General features: G+C 33.7%; 1 protein-coding gene across 1 annotated transcript in view; it reads left to right on the top strand.

The window, feature by feature from the left end:
- Positions 1-26,270, top strand: part of LOC120352466 (aquaporin AQPAe.a-like) — a gene marked incomplete at its 3' end in the record, with an annotated part of 112,765 nt that overhangs the window by 9,393 nt on the left and 77,102 nt on the right. Inside the window, 1 exon segment of the mRNA XM_039433136.1 lies at positions 20,090-20,141.

Here is a 26,270-nt window from a genome sequence, read left to right as displayed (position 1 = left end):
AAACATTTTGATCTGTGGTTGTGAGACATTCCTACCCAGTGCTATTACAATCCCTTCAGAATGGCATGCCAAATTTCAGAGTAAATTTTTATATAAGCAGCATAAGCACTGCAAACATGAGCGAATTTTGTTTTATCATAACATTGTAAGCATACATTAGTCAATAGTTTTTCCATTTACATATTTGTTTTATTATCTTTAACTTGTTTCTTGGTTCTTATTTTGTACTGAAAGTAAATTTTGCTATCATGGCAAGTTTGTTGCTTAAGCCGCCATTCTGTGACACCGTTGAGTGGGAGGAGACTGTCAACAGTCTCCTCCCACTCAACGGTGTCACAAAATGGCGGCTTAAGCAACAAACTCGCCATGGTAACAAAATTTACTTTCAGTACAAAATAAGAACCAAGAAAACAAGTTAAAGATAATAAAACAAATATGTAAATGGAAAAACTATTGACTAATGTATGCTTACAATGTTATGATAAAACAAAATTCGCTCATGTTTGCAGTGCTTATGCTGCTTATATAAAAATTTACTCTGAAATTTGGCATGCCATTCTGAAGGGATTGTAATAGCACTGAGTAGGAATGCCTCACAACCACAGATCAAAATGTTTATTTATCCATCTTAAATGTTATCATGCTCAAGTATTCATGCCTTTTATTCATTGCCTTCCATAAATGCCTTTTATAAATGCCGCTCCCGTGAATCATCAATTCAGTGTCTGGTATCTTGGATCTTATATCACATACTTTGCTTGCGTTTCCACTTTACTTATATCGAATTAAATAGAAAAACTAAGAAATTGTCAAAGCCACAGATTTTATTTAACGATTTTATTAATTATATCACATTGTTATGTTTTATGCCATAGTATCATAATTTACCGTTTCTGTGACCCAATAATAATAGTGCCTCATATCTTCGCTCCTTTATCATATACAGTCTTATATTGTATATCATGACATCATAGACAATGTTACCATTTCCGCTTTCACTTCAATTCACCCGGTGAATTCCATATATTTATATATGGTAAAATCGATTCATTTGGCAATGCTACCATTTCAGCACTCACTTCAATTCCCCCGGTGAATTCCATATATTTATATATAGTAGGATCAATTCATTTGGCAATGGAGCATGAAAGTTCAATTGAGTATTATCATAATCAAATGAACCAGGTCTGATGAAGGAAATCGAAAGATGGGGAGGAAATCGACAAAGGGGGAGAAAATGGAAGGATGCTTCAAGGACTGAAGATTTCTGATAGAGATAGCAGACTGGACTAGAATGAATGCGGGCCAACTAATTGAACGTTATTGATGGTCTCGAGGACTAGTTATAGTAGAAGATAAGCTATAGACAACGGTAATCATGATTAATATGCAGTGTTTCACTTTTTGATGCTGGTTGGATTCGCTTGAGGGTGGAAAGCCCTCTTCGAATGTTTTTTTATTCCAGTAACAACCCTGATCAACTAACTTGAATCAGCTTATCATATTCACTTGGAACTGTGCTGATCCAGGATTAAAATTGATCTCACTTGGTACAAGTCAGCTAAATAATAATAATTTGAAGGTATAAATCAAAACAGATTATATTTTGGTTGCAGTGGTGATATTACTCGTCGTATTAGGAGTAGAAATTAGGATTTTTAAGAAATGTTGCTGGAAGTCTTATTTCTTAATAAGCTCACGAACGGACTCATGTCTTGTGAGCTTTACATTCTCTTGTACTTTGATTTTTTGTATTTATACATTGAACATGTCAATTTGATTATTTTTGTAATATTGTACAAGGAATGAATAAATTTGAATTTGAATTTGAAAAGAAAATCGAATCGTATTCCAGGAGTACGAGCTTGTAGAGAACTAGTAGAACTATAAGTAGAGAACTTGTAGTATAATTATAGTAGAGAACATGTTATGTGAGAGATTTTTAGATATGAAAAATGTTGAATAATAATTGAGATGTGGGGTATGGTATAGAATGGAGTATGATATGGTAAACATATTTTCAGATTTATTGAGTCATGTACGATGATTACACTTATATGAGAAGACACAACAGACTTATGCTCAAAACTGGCCATTTTCAAATAAATTTATACTACAGTTCAAATCAAAATCTAGGTTAGGCTACTATAGTGAGGTCCACGTTATAATGGCAGTGGATAAAGATAGAAGAAAAGCGATGCCGATTCTCTGCATTAATTGATTATATTTCTACACTGTCAAAAACATAATTGTCATTGTTGTGGACCTAAAAAAGGATAGTACCACCAGCTTTGTCGAATGATAGACAAGGATAGCAAAACCAAAGTTGAACAAATACTGTCATTATAACGTGGACCACACTATAGAATAGATGAAAATGGTTTAAATGGCATGGATGAGGAATGACTGAAGGGGAAGGAGAAGAAGAATAATAAAAGAGAGGGAAAATTAGTTTTTGTTATGTATATTTTCTACAGAAGCATCCGAAACAACACAATATTAATAGTATATTGTTGAAAACGTCGACTCCTTGAAACTATGAGATTTAACTCAGCTACTGCTGCTGGCTGGAATGGAATGCTAATTCGTACATTGAACTGGTTACAAGTAATTATTGTAGCCTACCGCGTTCAACCAACTCTAATAACAAACAATTTCGAATGTGTTTTCCCCGGAAAATTATGATGTTACCATGACACTGCCCACAAAATGACAACATCTTCACTATTCCGAAAAAAACTGTGAGAAAATTGGTAGTTCGCACCCGGATGTCTCATTACTACAATTTATTCTACTCATTTTATGAGCGATGTATGCTGCAATCATTCTGGCAACATGTGTGGGCTCACACTGTCGTATACTTCATCTCACAGCTAGCGCATAAGTTCGCTTTGCTAGCTGTGCCAATTCTATTTATTCATTCGAAATGTATTATTTATTTCAATGATTATGTTTGTACTGTATATTTCAATTATTATTGCATTATTAATTGGAAATATTTCTAGTGATTTTGTATTTTGGCGAAATGAAGATTTTGATTGCTTTCAATAATTTCTTTCAACTCATTCTCAAATATTTTACTGTTGGATCAAGTAGAAGATTTGAACATGATGATCATGAAATTTCAATACATACTAAAACTAGCCGTCAGGCTCGCTGCGCTCGCCATATCCGTCTAGCCAGGGGGCTCCGCCCCCTGGACCCCCGACTGGATCGTCCAAGAATGAGATCAGCAGGCTCGCTTCACTCGCCTGCAGTTTTCATTTGAGCATTTTTATCATTATGTTAGGACGATCCAGTCGGGGGTCCAGACCAAATGTCTGGCTAAACGGATATGGCGAGCGAAGCGAGCCTGACGGCTAGTAATATAATATTCCCAGGAATAGCTCCGATTGAAGTAGCAGTGCCCAATCAATTTTTCCGCGATAAGTGCATTTCAATCTTCAACTTGGTGCCAACCTAACAAAGTCAACTCAACTTAATGCCAACCTGACAAAATTATTAATTTAGTTACCAGTTAACAACTGTTTCGAAAAGGTACTCTCTCTAGAGAATAAGAAGAATATACATGCTAAAAGACGAGCTTTAAACCCTTAAAAACCACCCTTAGAGTTAAAATATTGCCAAAAAGATTTCTTAGTGCTCCTCTAAAGGGTCAACTGAACATACCTAGCATATTTGAACGTTTTTGTTCCGGTAGATTTTTAGTTTTTCGAGTGAGTGAGTCAGTCAGTCAGCCAGTGAGTGAGTGCCATTTCGCTTTTATACATACTAGAATTAAAAAAGTGAATAGTTTATTTATCATGAAGATTTGTTTCGCTAGTAGTCATTTGTGATTTGCGGTTGATTTAAATAGTAGGGCATTTTTATTTAAGGTATTTGTGAGATATTTTGAATGTAGATAAAAAAAGTAGATTCATAGTAAAAATATCATCTCACTTTATATCAAGTCTTCACAATTAGCGAGAATAAGGTGGTCTGAGAAGTTTGCAATAAGCAGATAGAAGACAGAAGTTCTTACTGTAGAAACCTCCAACGATTTGGCCAACACAAACACAGAAACGTTGAAATGAGATTTGAATAACTTTAGCAGACTTTTCAATTTTCGAATACTGTAGCCACTACGGCGGCATCCTTTGATCTCATCACGCACTGCCAACTTTTTTGGCGGAGAATGTGGAATGAAGACAGGAGATAGCCTACAGGATGAAAATGGAATGAAAGAGTGAAGAGAAAACTCGAATTAAACGAAGAGAAAAAGAGTAAACATTTAAATGAAGCGAAAACGAGTAAGTGCTATGATGACATGAGATAGAAGTAATTCTTCAACAGCTTCAGCTATGAAAAAGTTCTCAACTCCTGAAAAGCGAGAACCATGATTGATATTCAACTGGAGCTGCTTTTTTCGTTTTGATTGATTTCTTATAGTATCATCACTCTTTCACTATTATCACTGCATTAATTAGTAGAACATTACAAATGTTCCAAATAATAAACTTTTATAATTTCAAAAGAATTAACTGTTTTAAATGATCACTTTATAAGTTTAAATTTCAATTTAAATTTTCAATTTAAATTCTCAATTTTCTATGGTATTTCTTATCATCACTCACTATGATAATCACTCATGAGACTGAAGTCAAATCTAAAGCAAAGAAATTCCAAGAATAATCCAAAATCATATTTTAAAACTTGTTAGTTATAGCATTGTAAAGTTTCACTCATAACAGGATGAGAAATATACATTGTTTTGCAACATTCAGAAAGATAATTGAATATTTTTGTATTTTCCGTCTTCTTCCACTATTTTTATTGAAGAAGAATAATGTAGAAAATGTTTAAAGTAGGAAATGTTTATCGTATGGTGCTCATGATGTGTGAGAGCTGTATTCTTCTAGTTGCCACGGTATACAAGATACAGACACAGAAACGATATTAATATGGTCGCTGCGGTTTTCTAACAGTAGGATTATATTCTTCGAACGTATTGTAATCTCAAGCCCAAAGTTCCTGAAGCAATTCATGCTTCACGACTCAATCGAGCAAAATTACTCTCCTTCAAATTTTTGTCACAAATCTCTGGAGGTTCCAAAATATTGATTCAGTAATAGATTCAAACAGGGTGCCAATGTCATCCATTGTTGAAGAGACACAGACAAGTTCATACCCCAAATATGCATTGAAACCCATGAAGGTCTAGGGGAGATGAATATGCACGCTTTTATGATCGTCAGTTAACAATAAACTGCGATCATCAGTCAACATTAACCGGCGATCATCAGTCGACAATAACCCGCGATCGCCAGTCAACAATGAGCTGTATGTATGCCAATATTGGGTCTAGCTATTCAGTGATGTAGGTCGAATCTATTCCTAGTTCAACCATTGTAAATAGGTGAGTACTTTCAATGAGAATGTGAAAATAGATTTTCTAGGGTGATTATCCAGTTATCTATAGCTTACGATGAAAACGTTATCCGTCCTTCAAGATTCATCAACTCTGAAACATACTTATAGTATCACTTGGATTGGAAATTTGTTTGTTCATTTGTCGGTGTTATTATCTATCCTCAGTCTCATATAAGGTAAGTTGAGTGACGATAACTTCAGTGGAAGTAGTGTCTATCAGAGATTGACAATGGTGTTTTAACCGAAACCGGTCTTTCAAAGTATCAATAAATCTGTGGTTTTTGACAATTTCTTAGTCTTTTCCATTCAATATGAATAATTAACACAATATCAACTTCTCAACTACACAAAAAGAAAAAGAAAAAGGAAAAGGGTGAACGCTTCGGTCAGTACTATAATAGCTTATAGTCAGCATTAGAATAATTTATTTTATTAAAAAACAATGATAATAGAATAAATTACCTATTGGGATAACTCTCTATTGGTAGTAGATTAGTGTCGTTCATCTTTATTCATTTATTCATTTTATACAATGAGTACATCATCGAAATGATAGGGAGAGGAAAAATAAAGTAACCTTGTGCTATTCCTCTCCCAAATTTAGATAACGTAACATATAGTCCGAAATAGGTTAAGTCTTGTAATTCTACAACTCATAAAATTTTCAAAACAAAGTTTTCTTCCACCCATAATATAACTGAACATTCATTTCGTACATATTTAGTCGAAACATGTAGGTACCGTATGCAAGAAATGAAAAACTGGGTTATTATCAGAAGAATAAGTTGTAAGAGACAACTCTGTATGTTGCTACAAAGATTCCGTAGTGCTAGCTCCTTCTCTCTCATTTTTCATTTTCGATTCATTAATCCTCTCAAGAAACGTTTGATCAAATTAATGTGTTATGGTCTCGAAAGCCTTACTGCCTTCTTCCATAAGAAAACTTCATTTCTACACTTGATCGTAACAAGCAATTGCAATTGTGTCATCAATGATAGTCATACAATATTATTGAAGAAATTGTTGTGATTTTTAGCTCTGTCTATGTGAATATGGTTTCCCAGTTATTTCTACAACAAAGCATTGGATTAAAGCTTTTCAGAACATAAGATATTCCCTCCTGTATAGCTGAAAAACCTCATCTTTGGAAAATCTTCTATAAAAGTGGAAATGAATTCAGAGAATCTCAGCGAGTCAATACCAAATCGTTCATCTAGAATCATTTCATCAATCATGGTGCGATACTGAATAGATCAAATTGACAATTGAGCTGTCACAAACCATCTTATTGACTTCCTAATTCTGTTCACCAAATTGAATTGTAAATGTTCCTGTGACAATACCGCGTTTTGAGTGACACATAGGCATCATCAATTTCAACGTCTTCTGTCTACTGCTGCTCATCGCAATTCTACTTTCACTAAAAACAGAACTAGACCTTTTGACCTTCTTGTGTCAAACATAATGTATACTGTTTTGATATACAAATCGATGCAGAATAACAATGAATAGAGTGAGATAAATGCTAGAAGGAACAATAAAAGAGAAGAAAACTGTGGGAGAGAGATGCAGTTGCGTGTTTCAAGAATTCAAGAGGTCAGCAAGAAGTCAGAGTGTCAGCTTAACCTTCAACCGGAGCCCAATATGGCCCCCAAAAATGGTCTTAATGTATTTAACTACTTTCTTCCTGTTACTTGTGCTTCTATTTTTAATTTTGCCTTTCGTGCCATTGTTAGCAATACGTTCCAGTAATACTAAAACTATTATACATGGTCAAAAATTGCCTACTGTATGTCAAAGAGACTTTATCGTTTCAGGTTTTGTTGGGAATGGAAATTACAAAACAGTCCCAAAAAAGGCAATGAAAATGTTTGACAAGACCTATTTTTACAATGTAGAGACTCAGTAAGCAAAACGTGAAAAGACATTCAGAAATCAGCACACAACTAGAAACTTAGCTCATTGATAGTGTAGAGTAATAGTTATACTATTACTCAATAGGTAGTTGAGGAGAAAAACATTTTCTAAAATGAGAATTTTTCTCACAAAACTTTTCTGTGTCATTTTTGTTGAATATTTTGGAAGAAATCTATAATAGAAATAATTAATATTCATAGTTAATAATAAAATAATTAAAATAAGAAAATAATTGAGGACTCAACATTCTGTGAAGTGAACAACTACAAGTCTTAACCTATTTCGGACTATGTGTAACCTTATCCAATTTTGGAAGAGGAATGGCACAAGTTTACCTTATTTTTCCTCTCCCTATCATTTTTATGATTTACTTATTGTATGAATCAATAATTTGTTCATGAGATTGCTCCCAATCAAACAGATGTAATGAAGCCGCCACATTATGATGTAATATTCAAATTAGAGTCTCCTGTTTTCTGGGATAGATTTCAACAGAGTGATTTAATCAATTTGAAAATTTTAGTTCAATACTTTATTCTCACAAAATCATCAAGTGATTAATGAAAATTCCGTTTGTTTTTTCATGAAATTGTACCCAGAAAAATGAATGGGGAATATACAGTAATGAAATGAAAATGTTGTTCTATTTCCAATCAAAATTGAAAACAATGAATGAGGATTTATTTATTTTATTTATTTAATCATTCAGAATTACACAACTTACAGAAAAGTACCACAGGCTTATAAGCCCAAAACGGTTCCAAATCTAATTTATACAACATTCCAAATGTAGCTAGGTTATGTGTCACTTAACATTTATCAATAAATTATATTACACACTCAATTTACAATTCAAAACACACAAAAATCATTTTTAAATTTAAAATATTCTTCTAAACTAAATTGGAGGATGCAATATTCCTCCAATTTTGAGCGATGATCTTGGATGTTTGATAAAGTAGTAAAGGAGAAAGTAACATATTTTTTATTCAAATGCAGAAAAAATTAGAATTTATTGAAAATGTTGCAAAAGTTCCTCTGCTACTCTTCACAAGTTTCTGTCTTATCTATGCTCATGCTACGGAGTATTACCAGAAACAAGTGATTACTACCTACAAGTTATTCGTATAATAGTATGAACTATTAAACGGTATCTTTACTCTATAATATTACTCTGTTAAAGTAGAGTAAATTCGTATGGCTTTTGTTGGTGGAGAGTCCCTTACTCTGTTGATTGTGAATGAATAAATCCTTGAAAATCAAACGTGGAAAATGGGTTAATCAGAGTTGAATAACAGAGAGTCATTGACCTGAAGTATTAGCATTGAGTAAGTTATTAACACCATAGAAGAATCCAAGAATGGGGGTAATAACGGTGTTATAGTTGGTTATAATTAAATATTACTGTTAATGCTCACTCTCTTTCCATAACTTAATAGCCTTTATACATTCACTTATGTGTTCTGTGATTCAAAATGAAACGCCAGTCAATCATTATTCCTATCATGGATATGGTGGATTACTATTTGGAAAATAGTGGGAACCTTGATTTACGATCTGAATCAAGGATAATGCAGATATAATTCTTCTTGGATGACTCATTCAATTTCGCAGTAATCTATAAACCTGAATGGGCCTACGCATAAATTGCATGGCATCCAGATAAACATACAATCGAATTTGAATAATGCATTCAGCTCATTAGAGTCGCTGCTTTGATAGCGTTGCAAAAGCTTAATCAAGTTTGCGCTCTTTCATGAGAAAATGTTTTAGTTGTTTGATTCAGTAGGAAATATAGGGGCACCTAGCTTCGCTCGTTATTTTTTATTTATTGATAGACAGAACACAATGATCTAAAATGATCGTGTTTATATTTCACAGCTGGCTATAGAACATCTTATGAATTTCAGGGATGCAATATTTTGATATTTCACATTCTCACTCGCTCACTCACTTTTTTACTATCCACAGACGACGAAAGTCTCAGCTGTTACAACCAGGGATGAATTATCCTTTTTATGTCGTTCAGCGAGTTTTCCTAAGGATGAGGCCTAGTGCAATCGAATTTTCATATCATAAACCTACTATCTTCGAAATTTCGTGAAAATCGTTAGAGCCGTTTTCGAGATCCGTTGAACATGAATAACCAGATATAAATTATACAGAAATTGCTCGCTTAATATAATAGGATATACCTCTATCTATATAAAATCTTCTATGGTGGTGGGGGAATAACAGGGCTTGTTATAATCATTTGAAATTCCCTAGGAAGAGAATGATTTGAAACTTTTAGAAATTCAGTAAAGTAATATGATCCCTCTATGGATAGCAGTTGAAGCTTTATTAACCTAATGTTGTATTTAAATAAAAATGTTCTTCATAATTTTTATCTATTTCTAGTTTCAGTAATCGCAAACATAGAATTTGCTGAAATTCCTTCTAGCTTTCGTCTAGAACAGCTAGAACAACCTGCTATGAAATGAGAAACTTATTTTAATCCCAATCCTTTCAGCAGCCTCAATGCTTTTCTTACTGATATTCGAAAGGACAGCTTCAAGTAGAAACACAGGTAGAAATCTTATGAAATTATTCAATAACATCCCGTTGTTCAGATTTTCTAAAGTACAGCTCTCCTGTGTCTAGACTACTTGTGCTAGGCGCACAGCAGTTATTCAAGACGAGACAATACATGATCAGACAAGTTCAGTCACAATACTTCACATTGTTGCTTATGACGCAACTCACACAAATTAGTCATTGCAATTAGACATTGCTTCATAAGCAACTATGTGGAGTATTGTGACTGAAAGTGTCTGATCATGTCTTGACTAACTGGTCATATGCTGGAAAAGCCGGTTGATGTCTATTAGCAATTTGTTTTTCTTATATTCTTCCAATATTCGAATTACATTTATCTTGGTTTCCACTCTATGCAGCTCATTCTCAAGTCCATCACTACAAAATTTTAGGTTTAGTTGAGATATCCAATTATATATTTTTACTTTGTTTGCGGGCATCAAATCCAACTACTGGAGTTTCTCAAGGCATATTCTTGGCAGCCTCCCGGCCACCGTTCTCTTCACTTTCAGATGCTAAATCAGCATCTCTTAAAAGACTCACTGTGGTTTAATTCTAACTTAATGCTAATATAGTGCATTGGAGTATTCTTTCTCCAAAAGTAGAGTGATTTGAAGAAATGCTTATCGGCTGATTCAATCTTGAAAGGGAAAATTGTTGAGCCATTTTCCTTTATTATTTTTCCACCTTGAGAGTTTCCTTTTCCATTAGATTTTTCCTGAAACGCCATTGTCAATAATTATTGATAAATTTTAAAAAAATCTAAATTAATGTAAAAGTTTATGAAAAATTTTCAATTGATGATGATTTGAGTGTAATATTTTTGTTTTCTATCCAGTTTCTCAACTATCAAAATTCAAAATTCTTAGTTTCCGTTGTTTTTTAGTGGAAAAGGACTGAATTTAAGAAAGGGAAATCATAACCTCATTTCGGACTTTGGAATATTATCTAAATTTGAGAGAGAAATAGTACAAGTTATTTAGAAAGAAGAAAGGAAAGAGAAATAGTATCCTTAGTTTTTCTCTCCCATTCAATGCTTTCTTGTGAGAATAAAATTAATAAAAAATAATAGTCTACAAAGTACCTAGGAGCTTCACTGCAGGCGTTTGAAACCACCAGATTCTGTATCTAATTTCATGACCAAATGCATCAGAAATAAGATAAGTACTGTTTAAAAGTGTTGGTGAGTAAAGTAGTATGGTTTCCGCAAACTGTCCAGTTTACAAACCACACGAGTTGTTTCCAGTTTATTTGTGGCACGATGCAATTGTGTATTGGAGGTATGAAATTCTGCAAATAAATAGAACAAAAATTGATGGAAAGAAGAGAAACTTGTCTGGATTGGTGCAAGTGGTGAAGGTCTCTAGTTACGGTGATGGAATAGAGTCCCAGATGAGCTGAAAAACTCACGGCAACCAGTTCTGGGAGCGGCTCAAGCTCAAGGTCTTTCTCTTCTCTGAGAAAATTATATTTTTTCCGTGCACTCAACTGAAACCGAGCAACGGAAAAACTGATTGGCTTCCTCGGTGCCGAGGAATTCCCATAATTAACTGACCAGGCCAGTTGTAGAGGCCAAATGCAGTTATATAATATTATCTCTTCCAGATTTTTATTCAGATTTCATGGAAACAATTCATCCCATTCAATTATTTTTTTCGAATTTCTCTCCCTTCCATGCATCTGATTAGTACCTAATTTTAAACTCCACTGAGGCTCCTCTGCTCAGGAATATTGGGAGTTAATAATCAATGTTTTGGTGAAAATTGAAGATTTCAAATGTATTTTAATCTTAAGAAATTGATTGTTTTCAAGAATGAAAGCAAAATTGAAGTGGTATCAGACAACATCTGTGTCTCATTTATTAATTATATCAATTTGGTATGAACGGAATTATGTGTGAGCGTAATTATTGGTTCAAATGATCATGATGGTTTTTTGTCTCATAAGCATGTGTATGGTTTTGTTAGACATTGGTTTCAAAGTAGAATATTCACCATTTTATTGTCTTCTTTCAATTGAAATTTACTTTACAAGTAAATTTCCAATTTTACTTGAAAATGGCATTAATGTCCAAAGCATGTGACAAAATAGTTTAAAAGGATACTGAGATTTATATTTTCATTTATAGAATATTCACCTCTTGAATGAAACAAAAGTTTCCTTTCATCTTGTGGAATACTTGAGAGAAAATCATAATTCATTGCTAATTTTTTGAAAGGTATTGTCAGGCAATATCGATTGAAAAGTTAATAAATATGGTGTAATACAAAAAATACTTATATTTCATGATATTGAAGATTCCTTATCGTTAAAATATTTTGTTGATAGAAGTCGGCACACAAACGTAATAATTGTCGAAGTCAAGTGTCAACTTGTGTTAAGACTGCAATCATTATCAACCACTTTAAATGACGGATAAGAATGACCTATTATTGGAAGCGATTCAGTCCTACTTAACAATGGAAAGTTATTGCTGTGTTCTAATGAATGTACTGTCAACTTGCAACTTTACAACGTTTTTAAGTTATAACCAACGAAGTTGACATCAACGCCGTTATCTACAGTTTGGAAAATAGTGAATTTGTTGAATTTTGTATGTGTATAGGTTAGATTGAGGCCAAAGTTCCATATTGGAAGTAGTGATAAAGTTAGTGACTAACATACGACAATCATCCAGCTGCTCTCCTATTTGTTCAAGTGTTGAAATGAATTGTCACACGATCAATATTACGGTGCCATTTGACAAATTACTGAATTCCAGGTGTTGAGTATACGTTGAAGTGAGTATGATTATAGAACATAACTATAGGATGTTACAAGGATATTCATTCACATTATTACTTTATAAACTTCCTGTTAGTGGAGGCAGTTTCTCTAGGATGTAGGGAAGGACTCTAGGAAACGAGGAAAAATAAGAATTGGTCATGTCATAATATAACCTTTTTGCTTCTTAAGTCGACTCTAGGCGATATGTCCTCTTTCCCTTCCCATGCGTAATTTAAATTTCCCCGTTGTTAAAATTTACAATTAAAAACAATTTTTTTCCAATTTACTTGTTTTTCATGGTGTATAGTGTTGTGTAATTATGTTTTTCATATGGTTATAACTAAATTTGCCCGGTCATAATATACATGATAATTAATAAGTGTGAAAATTATATATCTCGAGTCTATATGTACCAATCAAGTTTACTAGTAAATTTTTAGATTAGCAGCTACAGGATGAACGGAGTTGTGGAAGGAAGAAAAGTATGAGTAAGGAAATGTAAGCTAGGAGAGTAGTGGGAGGTGTGAACGATGAAGTGTCTATGAGTAATACGAAAGGGCCACTAGGCACTATACGAAAGGGTATGACCAGTGCTATTATATTATTTATTTTATCCTCACAAAAAATATATAATGTCAGATTCAGAAACTAAGGTTGCCAAAACGTGTAATATTTGTTTTGGTGAGGCAAAAGAGTATTGGATTGCGGAAGGACTGATGAGAAATTATTTTTTCTGGCACTTTCCATATTACTCTGTTCTGCCATGTCGACTCTGAATTTCGCTTTTTTGGGAGACCTGTATATGAAAAATCAAACATATTATAATCAATGGTGAACAGTGAATAGAGAAAAATGCTAATATGCGATTTTCTTTTCATTAGACCATCGCAACACGAGTTTAAGATTATTATGTGAGACCCCATTATCCTCATTCTTAAGCCACCCTTGATCCAAACATCCACTTTTACATTATAAAAGGCTGCTAGCCCCCAACTTGTGTCACTCTAACAAGACTGTAATGAATGACTGTTGCATCTTCATGGTCTGAAATAATAATGAAGAATGAATGAAGACGGCCTGTCTCTATTAGTGGAGAGGATACACAGGGCGTGATGCCGGTGATTGGATAATTGTAATAGGCCACTGACACTAGAACAATCTAGACACCAGAACAATCCCCGATATACTTCTACAATATGTACAAACTTTAATCATACTTCAAACTATTCTCAACCTGAACTTGTTCATCAAACGTCATTTCATATCCATTTGCCAAAACCTAATGTCAATTTTCCATAACTCACTTTAACTATCGTGAACTCTTGAATCTTAAACATAAATTTAATATGAAAATCTCTGATCTCTTTCAATATAAACTTGTTTATCAAACGTCATTTCATATTCATTTGCCAAAAACTTATATCAATTTCACAATTGAACTCACTTAAACTATCGTTAACTCTTGAGGCTTAATCATAAATCTAATATGAAAATCATATCATTTTGTGAGTTAGAATATTTATTTTATCGATCTGTATTATTCTATGGAAAAATAAATATCAATTGGAATGGGGAGAGAGAAAATCCACTGTAGTTCTCTCTCACTGCACAAAACTCTCAGGCTCTCATCACTCCTTTCTTCCCTCACACTCAATCACTCACTCTCTCTCTCACGCTCTCTCACTCCACTGAAGTTCTCTTTCACAGCACAAAACTCTCAGGCTCCCATCACTCCTTTCTTCCCTCGCACTCAATCTCACTCTCTCTCTCTCTCTCTCGCTCTCTCTCTGAATCTGAATCTCTCTCTCTCTCTCTATCTTCTTCCATCAATCCACTTTATATCGCTCCCTCTACGACACATTAAATAGATGTTATTTTTAAAATGAATTTATGACAACGACTGCCGACGCAGAGCAAGCTATAAAGGTGGAGCAGAGGAGTACCACACAGAAATCCCGTCACCTGTTCCAAGCATTAAAACACCACTCGTGTGTAGCTCTGCCACGGCTCTCCTACTCTCCATAATAAAGCCAGTTATAAATAATTATGACGTAGCCAGGATTGCTGGAACATAGCGAGTGGATCGAAGCTCATAACAATCTATAATATAGCACAGGTCCTTATAGAGAGAATAGAATGTTGTTTTGATTCGCATCTGGATAGAGTCAGGACTTCACCTGACCTCTTCAAGCCCACGTGCTTCTCGGAACCAAAGTCCCTCGGGGTGCGGCCTCTCATTCTGGAAACTTTGTTGTCTCTGTCTCAGAGTTATCACTCTTCCACTCGAATTTTCGCATGAAGATAATCGGGAGACATAGCTTGAAAAGTAGTTGTGAACCAACGATTATAGTCACTATTCGTATTTTCACACATTCAAACAGATCACAGATTCGTTACGTCTATTGTATTATCAACTCAATCGAGGATTGAAGCCTTATTGACTTGACTTGAAAAATTGACTAGGGAATGTAGACTTGGAAAATTAATTGACTTGGAAAATTCATTGACTTGGAAAATGTCGGAGAGAATTCAGCCTCTCTTTTCTTGAGTATTCTTACCAGTTGAATGAAAAAGACTAAGAAATTGTCAAAAAACCACTGATTTATTGATAATTAGAACGAATAAAAGACCGAAACCGGTCTTTCTAATTATCAATAAATCAGTGGTTTTTTGACAATTTCTTAGTCTTTTTCATTCAATATGAATAATTACCATAATATCAACTTCTCAACTACACAAAAAGTATTCTTACCAGGTTGACAGACTGTTTAGGGAAATATGCATTTCAAACCTGAGAAACCTATCAGAAATCATAGCTTTGGAAGAAAATGAAACAAAATAAATTGATTAATTCATCGCGATTGATAAATTCACGTGCATCCGCTGACTCTTCTTCAGATAGCTATGGATTGTGTTGTGGAGAAATGGCTTGAACACCCAGATGCCAGTCTGCCTTTTGGCCGAAGTCTACTGTTGGAAAAATCAAACAAATCAATTTTTTGGTATTCAAGTTATAAATCGCAAAATAATAATCATTTTCACTTCTTGTGTAGTTGAAAAATTGATATTGTGGTAATTTTTCATATTAAATAAAACTACTAAAAAAATGTCAAAAACCACAGATTTATTGATAGTTAGAAAGACGGGTTTCGGTTGTTACACCATTGTCAATCTCTTTCTAACTATCAATAAATTTGTGGTTTTTGACAATTTCTTAGTCTTTTTATTTAATATGAAAAATTACCACAATATCAACACACAAAATTTGTGGTTTTTGACAATTTCTTAGTCTTTTTAATAATAATCATTTTCTTTTCTCAACCTCCTAGATTGGTGGTGAAAAAATGTATTGGAGAGAAGTGAGGGGAACCAATCAATATGGTCAAAAAACTATATAGAAAAAAATTAAAGAGAATCCATGTACTTCTTGTAAACTCTATTCATCGTCGATAATATTGTGGACCTAATTTGCGTTCATTGTTGGAATTTTTGGGTAAAAAAATCTAAAACTATTGTCATTATCCACTCCAGTTGAAAAATAAAAGTGCATGATTTCATCCTGGAATGTTTCAAAACTACCACAGCTATGATAATAGAGCACATAGAATGTGTTCTGTAATTTGTGGCACTACATACATAGTAGAGTCGCATTATAGAACATAGTAACCTGTAAGCCATAGTAACGACCTATGTTACCAGCACTATAAATAAAAAGCTTCAACAAGGTCTGATTTGATTTGCAAATTAGCAAGACTCCTTCTAACCCCAGCTAATGAAAGGCATTCCTGCTACGATACGTCACCTTTCTGCTTTCCCACAATTCTGCACCTGACCTTGTTAACTCTTTGTTTTGTATTTTGCGCTAACTCCACGAAAAATAATACTGACTCATTCATAGGGAAAATTATTAGTTCTCCATAACTCTCTGGTATCTATTATTCAATATAATTATAGGAATTCGAAGACATCCTTCTGCATCGAATTCCTACAAATAATGATATTGAATGATGGATACCAGAGAGTAGGACTAATAATTTTTCCGCATTGCTTTCTCAACTTGAATCATAAGTATAACAATATACCAGAGTAGATGTGTGCATAGTTAAAATTATAAGGGTGAAATTCATGACCGTTATTTATTCAAATTATTTTCTCGAGTTTTCTTTCACCAGTTTATAGATAAGTTTTTATGCCATCTCTTCATATTCGTAATGATAATTTCTTTTTATTCTGATAAAGGATGTTTTGAATAAGTCCAAGATGGCTCTAGATACACGGTAGTGCTCAGTTTGAAATATCTACACTTGAACAATAAACTTTGTGATGCTACTCATATTTTAGTGACAAAAAACTCCTTCCAATAATTATTTGTGAGGAGTAATTCAGCAATTCAGTAATAATATCGGGTCAGAGAGCTTCGCTCGTTATTTTTATTTATTGATAAACAGAACACAATCCTCCAAGATGATAGTGTTTATATTTTACAGCTGGCTATACGTCAGCTTATGAATTTCGGGGATGCGATATTTTGATTTCCCACAGAATCACTCGCTCACTTTTTACTATCCACAGACGACGAAAGTGTCAGCTGTTTCAGCAAAGGATGAATTATCCTTTTAATGTCGTTCAGCGAGTTTTCTCAAGGATGAGACCTAGTGCAATCGAATTTTTCTATCATAAACCTACTATTTTCCAAATTTCGTGAAAATCTTTAGAGCCGTTTTCGTGATCCGGTGAAATACAAATATAATATAAACATCCAAACATATAAACCGAAATTGCTCAATTTAGTATGGGATTCTGAATCTTTCAACCTCATTCATCGAAATCATGTTACTAAATGAAAAATCCACAATAAAAAAACATGCGAATACCAGAAGACCAATCGTACATCTAACCGAAGAGAAATTCTTCCGATGGAAAAAGATTGTTTCCAAAATGCAAAACAATAATTAATTGGAGCTTTCATTACGGGTGAAGTGGAAGTACACACTGAAAGGAAGAAGTCATGCCAAGACTTCAATGAGAATCATCAAGATAATAAATAGAATGTTATTGTGAGCAGTGGCCAACAGGAAAGCCCCTCCATGTTTCATGGTCTGGCTGGCAACAAGTAATGAAGACTATTATCTTCATGACTGTTGACCGTTATGAATGAGAATGAGGCGCTGATGAGGTTTGAGTCGGCAAGAGCACACTTCTCCCCTATTCAAGTACACAATGCTACTTCCTGCAATAGTTTTACGCACAAAATAAAGACAGTAGTAATTATTCAGAAGTCTACCATTTGGAAAAGCAAGCTGTATTATTGAAGCTTTCTCTTACATTGTTCACTGCATTTGTAGGTAGCTAAATTGCAGTTTATATCCCAAAGATATTTTGAATCAGCTCATAAATTAATAATACTAGGCCCAGAACTTATTCACACGTTGATGATATTGAAGCTTCTAATAATTATTAGATTAATGTTTATTAATAATCACTTCTAATAATGAAGTTTCTATGCCAACTTGAATTAAGGTAAAAACACTTCACTTATATGGGCTACATTATTCAAATTAATAATAAAACAATATAAAACTTGAAAACTTGAAAATGGCCAAAGTAGGTCGAAACTAGTCGTTGAAATGTTTTAAAGTTTTTAAATGTTTTAATTCATAGACAATAGATACAATGCAGGTAAAAACAGAACAGGTATTTGCCCAAAACTGCTTTAAACCTTAATTTGCAATACACGGTCTAGAGGTTGTGTAAGAATGTACACTACAGGTTTTATATTGTTTTTATCAATTTGAATCAAGTTTTATATATTTCCAACAATTAGAAAACTAATCAAACAGCATGCTCTATCGAATTCGGATTCATGAGTACCAGATCTAGATATGACCTAAGTTCTATGAAGTTGACTAGTTTAATATAACTTTAGTAGTATAACTTTATAACTTCACTAGTATAGTATAACTTTATTGATGTTGTCAAAACTGTCAAATGATGCGTCTAAAATTCAAGAGACTCTTATCTTCTGTATCTCATTTGCGATTACTAAAATATTTCAGTCATAAATATTCATATCCTTATTATATTCTTCTATAGTTTTCTTCTTATTGAATTTGATAAGCCTTGGTAACCTTCTCTCACAGATACGACTATACTGTAGTTTCTGATCTAACATCATAAGGTACAGTACTAATCTATCAATATGGATAGGGATTGTTGTCAGTATCCCTAGAAAAAAAACAAATATGAGACATTCTTATATTCTCATTAATTATAATAGTTGAGGCCAATAAAATTCTCACCAACTGATTGTAGTGAATTATAACAGTTTAGGCTGATCAAATTCTTACTGATTGTTATCTATTTTAAGAAACAACAGATTCCTGCGTCAGATCAAGTTTTTTCTTCGTTAACCGAGGAGTTATTCATGCTTTCACCTTTATTCCAATTGGATATGTCATTGAATTTACAATAATTTTTATTAAAAATCTATTTGAGGTGGGAATGCATCATTCCTGGTTGGAGCATGAACTTTACTCTTGAGTGTAGTGAAGAATTAACTTGAGAGAATACACCATAAAGCTCACAAACGGCTTACTAACTATTAAGGGTTCCGTGGGCGATCTTGATTGTCAGTTGGAATATTCTTATAGTGTCTCTAATCATACTGCATATAAGATAATATAAAAGCCAAAGATGTGGGCATCACAAATGGTTCAATGACCATAATCAATCCTGAAAATGCAACATCACGATGACGTAGCGTTTATAGTTAGAGAGGATATATCCAATTGCCGTAATCTAGCCATAATATTGAAGCACAGATTATATTTTGTCATTCCTCTGAATTGTAATGAAGTGAGAAAGTGGAGGAGGCATTCCTATCCATCCCATCTCTCCATCAAAAATAATTTTAACAATGGTTTTGTCTGATTGTGATTATAATTAGTCTGATTGTAAATAATTTCAACAATGGTTTTGTCTGATTGTGATTATAATTAGTCTGATTGTGAATAATTTCAACAATGGTTTTGTCTGATTGTAAATGATTTCAACATTGGTTTTGTCTGATTGTGATTATAATTAGTCTGATTGTGAATAATTTCAACAATGGTTTTGTCTGATTGTGATTATAATTAGTCTGATTGTGAAATATTTCAACAATGGTTTTGTCTGATTGTGATTATAATTAGTCTGATTGTGAATAATTTCAACAATGATTTTGTCTGATTGTGATTGGTAAACACGTTTATTTTCCTACTCAATCAATTTAAATTTCACAGCTCCACACGACCACACCACACTTCACTAAATCTAATCTTGTTGATGCTTTTCTGCTTTGTAAATCTGAAAGTGAATCTTATAAGGTTCAGGAAATTAAATGATACATTTTGGCCTAATAATATTTCTCGAATATTTTCAGATTTCAACGGTATTGCATCGCACTCTATTGTTGCCCAGCTGTGCCACTGAAGGTGAGTTTACTCAATAACCTCAAACAATAATAAGATGGTTTATGTGTGAATGCATGATTTTGGTGAGTGAATTCATGAGTCAAAGCAGTTAGATAGTTCAAATTCATGAATGTACGCAGAGTAATGGGCAACTATAATTATCATGGTTAGTGAAGTATCAAATCAAATCATCGTTTATTGCCATAAAACATACAATATGTTGTAACAATCGTCATTATTAATCAAAACATGAATATAAGAGTTTAAGAACTCAACTATCATAGATAAAACTTATACTACACACTACAATCCACATATAGATTCACAAATATTTTCTTCTTCTTTCGGCATTACAGCTCAGTGTGAGCTTTAGCCTCCTCAACTATTCGCCTCCACTCCAAACGGTCATCTGCTTCCTGCTTCCAACCTCTGACCCTCATCAATCTAAAATCTGTCTCCACTTCATCATAGAGAAACGATAGCATAAGTAGATATACCATGGTATAGGGCGTTTATGTCGCAACTTTTACTGTTATCCCAAGCCTATAATTCACGTAGTTCTTTCCTATGCATCTGTGTGATGCTGGTAGTCTCTAAAATTGTGCCATTCATACACTATCACCCCAACAAAACAATAAAAATTGACAATAATCGACAGTAATCGGCTTGAGATAACAGTGAAAGTTGCGACATAAATTCCCTATACCATGGGATATCTACTTACACTATTGTTTCTCTATGACTTCATCTAGCCAACAATTTCTTGGTCTGCCTCTTATCAAGTATCAAATATTATAGTTGATTCTAAAATACGTACACAAATTTAGAATTTATAGAATTTATCTATTTCTAGATTTATTTGATTGATCTTAGGGTGAACTATGAACTGGAAATACTCTATTTGAAATTCTTGGGGGTTGAGAGAAGTTAAGTCATCACAACTCCAATAGGTTGTATCAATTTTTGATTAAACATACGAGAACATAATTAATTCTCATGTAGGCTACTTTGGGAGATCAAACAAACCAAGGTTACTGGTCAGAGATCAAATTAGTTATATTAAATATTAGAGAGATAATATTATGAGATTAAATATTTGGGAGAGATACACTGGGTTCTCTCTACCACTTCATGACAACATCAGAGATGGAAATCAAATATAATTTAGGTCAGAGATCAAATTATTAGTATTAAATATTAGAGAGATAATTGACCGAGCGAAGTGAGGTTCAAGTCGAAGGTTTGGCATTTCTCTTAATGTTTAAATGTTTGAATGTTTATATGTTTTTATGTTGCGCATTTACGGCGAAACGTGGTAATAGATTTTTTTGAAATTTGACAGGTATTTTCCTTTTTAAATTGGGCGTCGACGTATATACAAGGTTTTTGGAAATTTTGAATTTCAAGGATAATATAAAAGGAAAAAGGAGCCTCCTTCATACGTCAATATTACCGTAAAAATCAGACTATAGAATTATTCATCATAATTCAGCTGTCTAATGGACTATAATACTACCCGTTCAAAAACATCGAACATCTTGAAAATGTATCATTCCATTAACGTTAGTAGACAGTTGACTATAATACTACCCGTTCAAAAACATCGAACATCTTGAAAATTGTATCTTTCCATCAACGTTGTAGACAGTTGCAGCCAGACCTGATAACAGCGCTCACACTCACATTCCGGGACGACACGTCACGGTACGATATAGGACAGAAAGCTCTATGTCTATTTTGGATTTTTTCTAGACATTTTTAATTGATAAATTATTTATTAATTTTTGAGAAAACATAACAACAGGTCATGTAACTCACTGAGCGCGAGGTCTACTGTTTACAGAACTACTAGTATTATAAGATTAAATATTTGGGAGATCAAATAAACCAAGATACACTGGGTTCTCCCTACCACTTCATGACAACATCAGAGATGGAAATCAAATATAATTAGGTAGCTTTGAAATGGACTTTGGAATCATAAAAAACAAACAGTAGAAGAATAAAAAAGAGTAGAATCAAAGCGGTGCCTTGTACAACAAACTGTCAGGTTTTCTTGTATGGTCATCCTCTAAGCCATCTGGCTTTCAACATACTGTTGAGGTAGTAGCCCCGAAGTCCAACGAACTCCTTCAACTTACAGACAACCCATCTATATCTATAAAAGCCATCACAATAATAAAATATTATCTCAATTCTTCATCACGCTCTTCTCTCTCCACCTTTCTTATCCCTCTATCTTTCTTTTTTAATGTCGTTCCGCCACATTCGTTCTCCAGCACACCTAATCGCTCATCATTTATCACCTGCAATGTTAATCATCGCACACATTTCTCAATGCATCACTACTTATTACTTCCATTTTTTCATACCATCTTCTATCCCTCAGTCTATCTTCGTCCATAATATTCTTGTTCTTCTCTTCCACACTTCCATCTGTACTGAGGTCCACGTTATAATAGCAGTGTTTGATTAGCAATGGTATAGTTTTTAGTTTTTAGCAATGGTATAGAAATTTATAGCATATAGTATAGTTTTCCACTTCCCTTTTGCTCCCTTTTTTTCTCTAGTTCCTTTATCACTTCTCTTAGAATTAACCATATGTAATACGTAGGTTATATGTTGTTATTTTATGTGGTTATGATTGATCTTATTGAATAAACAAAATTCAGTTTTATCATTTACCATTAACATTAATCTTTTCTTTCTCAAAGTAACTATAATACTATTTTTTCTTGTCTGTTTTTCACATGTACTATTTTAATCATTCTCTTTTATTACTTTTCTAGTACTGTATTTATATATAATTTTTTTGTAATAATTTTTAATAATGTATTTCCTGTATTCATGAGTGCGTTTGGGCTGTTATGCCTGTTGCACTCCTAGATTTTTGTAAGAATAAATAAATATATTGCTATACTTGTCTATCATTCAACGAAGCGGATAGCGCTATCTCTTTCTCGCAATTTTTTAACAATGTAGAATTAATAATTAATTAACAAAATATTCCATCTTAATTATAGAAACATTACTTTATTATGAAATTATTGGAAAATATAATTTCTTTCTTGATAAAAAATAATTGATTTTGACAAAATATTTAATCTTAATTAGAGAAACTCTATTATAAAATTATTGGAAAAAATAATTTCTTGCTTAATAAAATATAATTATTGATTATTTAAACGATAATGAACAGTTAATATTACATCAATACACCTGTATCAGCTACCGTCTATAGAAGGCATTGACAAGACTGAGGATCGGTAACGTTGTTCTCCTATCTCTCTCCACTGCCATTATAACGTGGACCTCACTATAGGAGTGGAGAACTCTATATTCCTTTATTTGCCTTCGTCCATTAGCTCTCTTAGCCACTTGTAGTTTATGTATTCCGGACACTGAACACATTTCTAGATTTATGAGTGTGTTTTTATTGAGAATGCACTTGGAAGAGCTTGAAATGTTGAACAAATAACGATTTTAAATCTTCAATATCCAGTTATTCGAATCTGTGAAAGAAGTGATGATATCAAGAAAGCAAATAAAAGTGAATAGTAAAGAAAAGAAAATTGAAGAGAATAGACGAGAAAAGTAGAATTGAAGAAAAGAAAGATAAGACGTAAAAGTGGGAAATTATATTCATGAGTTATGATTCATTGAATATCACCATTGAGAAAAGATACTATCAATAACCACGGTAAAGAAAATATACAATGTATTATACGTTTTTTATATTACTAAGATATAAATAAAAATATAAATCTGAGTTTGAATTCAAAAAGCCCTTTTTGAATTATTTCGTCACGACATGTTTCGGCTACTAATGCCATTTTCAAGTGGAAATGGAAAATCAATCACTTGAAAATGACATTAGTAGCCGAAACATGTCGTGACGAAATAATTTAAAAAGGTACACAGATTCATATTTTTATTTATATACAAAAGTAGTCCTAAAGAATAAAAGACAATTACTACAATATGACTTGCTCTCCAAAGATTTTGAATCTTCACGTTACAAGAGTTGATTGAAACTATGACAACTGTGTAAATCTTCAAAAGACTTTCTTGAACATCTAGAAAATTTGATAAGAAGCAAAAATGAGTACTGTTTTCGGTTGTATGAGATCGAGGCAGACTTTTCCAAGTTCAAGAGCAACAACGAGTGCTGTGAATACACAAACACAACAATCAAAACAACTACAACACGACTGATGACGTGGTCAGTTGGAAGTTTGCCTCCAGGGGGACGAAGCATCAGTGCAGAGGGTAATGACCCGTGTAAAGGAAGTGGAAGATTAAGGAGTACAAGCAGGAAAGGAAAAATGATGATGAAGGAGGAAAGGTACGAGACAAAGGGAAATAATAAGGGAGAATGATAATGAAAGAGGGATATGAGGGGGAAAGGGTGAAAGGAGCAAAATATGAGAAAGAGTTGAAAGGAGAAAAAATGAAATGGAAGGGAATTATTATGAAGTGTGCAAGCGGAGAATCAACGCTCACTGAAAGAGACGGAAGAACGAAGAGAGAGGTGAGGTATTCAAAGGTAGAGAGTATCAAGAAGGATTGGGGAAGAAGGGATAGAAGGAGTGAGAAGGATGGTCATAATGATGAATAATAAGATCGTGGAGAAGAGATAGAGGAGGTAGAGAAGGTGATAGCTAAGGAAGTGATGGTGAAAAAAATAAGGAGTTTTGTAGAGAGAGGAAGAGGGGAGTTAGGAAGGATCAGAGGAAGAAGAGTGATAAAGAATAAGAATACGTGGGAAGTGAAGGAGGGACAAATATTGAAGTGACTAAGTTGGAGGAGAGTATGTTCTAATAAGAAATATTAGAAAAGAGAAAAAGAGAGGTAGAAAAGACGATGAAAGAGTAGAGTGTTGGAGTGAAGACGGGTGCAAAGTTCAAGAAATGAGGAGGAAAAGAGAAATAAGATGAAAGAAAGAAGAAGAGTTTTGAAGTGAAGACGGATGCAAAGTTCAAGAGAGGGGGAGAAAATGAAGAGAGAGGAAGAGGGGAGTTAGGAAGGATCAGAGGAAGAAGAGTAATAAGGAATAAGAATTCATGGGAAGAGAAGGAGGGACAAAAATATTGAAGTGACTGAGTAGGAGGAAAGTATGTTCGAATAAGAAATATTAGAAAAGAGAAGTAAAAAGACGTTGAAAGAGTAGAGTGTTGAAGTGAAGACGGGTGCAAAGTTCAAGAAATGAGGAGGAAAAGAGAAATAAGATGAAAGAAAGAAGAAGAGTTTTGAAGTGAAGACGGATGCAAAGTTCAAGAAAGGAGGAGAAAATGAAGAATAAAAGGAAAGAAGGAAGAAGAGGAAGGAAGATGAAAAGTAAGACGGAATAATGCATGGCATTATGATGGAGGGGCAGTGCGTGAAGTCTCTGATCTTGTGTTGTTTATTATGAGCACCAGTAGGCCTACCTGTCAGAGGGTCACTACAGTACATACCGGTGGAATACGGTACAAGCATGCAGATATGATTCTAGTATATTACGGTATCTTTGTGAAGCTTGCATTTTTGTACTCCCATACATATGTCAGGCCAGTTTACACATGTGTCCTTTTACAGAGTAGCCATGAGAGAATTATAGGGCTCCAGTAATTCGGAGGCATTGTTTGGAATCCTTCAGCCACCCTGTCAAGTATGAAATATTTGTTTATCACTCATAAACCTCACTGGAATCAGATATTATCGTTTGTGAGTTGCAAGTATGTATTTCGGACGATCTGAACCTGAATATCCTTGAATACCTTCATTAAACTGAAATACCTCACTTTATCTGTGGTTAAATTAGTAAACTCTGACTCAATTAGAGTACTATTATAGCCACCTCTAATACAAGGCCCCGGCCTACGATATTGCAACGTCGCAGTGTAGGCCTAGAATCTTCATGATTGGTGAAAAATATTTTAATAAATACCAGCTGATCTTTTTCACCAATTATTTATTAGATTCTAGGCCTACACTGTGACGTTGCAATATAGTAGGCCGGGGCTTTGTATTAGAGAGGTGGCTATTATCTATTGATAAAGGTTAATGTGCAAAGAAGCATCTGCATAATTTATTTATTCATTTATAATTGATGGATACAATATAATAATTCTCAACTATGAATGATTGGGAAAGGAACAACAGGCTTAA

This window comes from Nilaparvata lugens, chromosome 7 (genome assembly GCF_014356525.2).
Source record: "Nilaparvata lugens isolate BPH chromosome 7, ASM1435652v1, whole genome shotgun sequence".
Taxonomy (NCBI): domain Eukaryota; kingdom Metazoa; phylum Arthropoda; class Insecta; order Hemiptera; family Delphacidae; genus Nilaparvata; species Nilaparvata lugens.
Note: the sequence above shows the minus strand (reverse complement) of the source record. Positions and strands in the feature narration are given on the sequence as shown.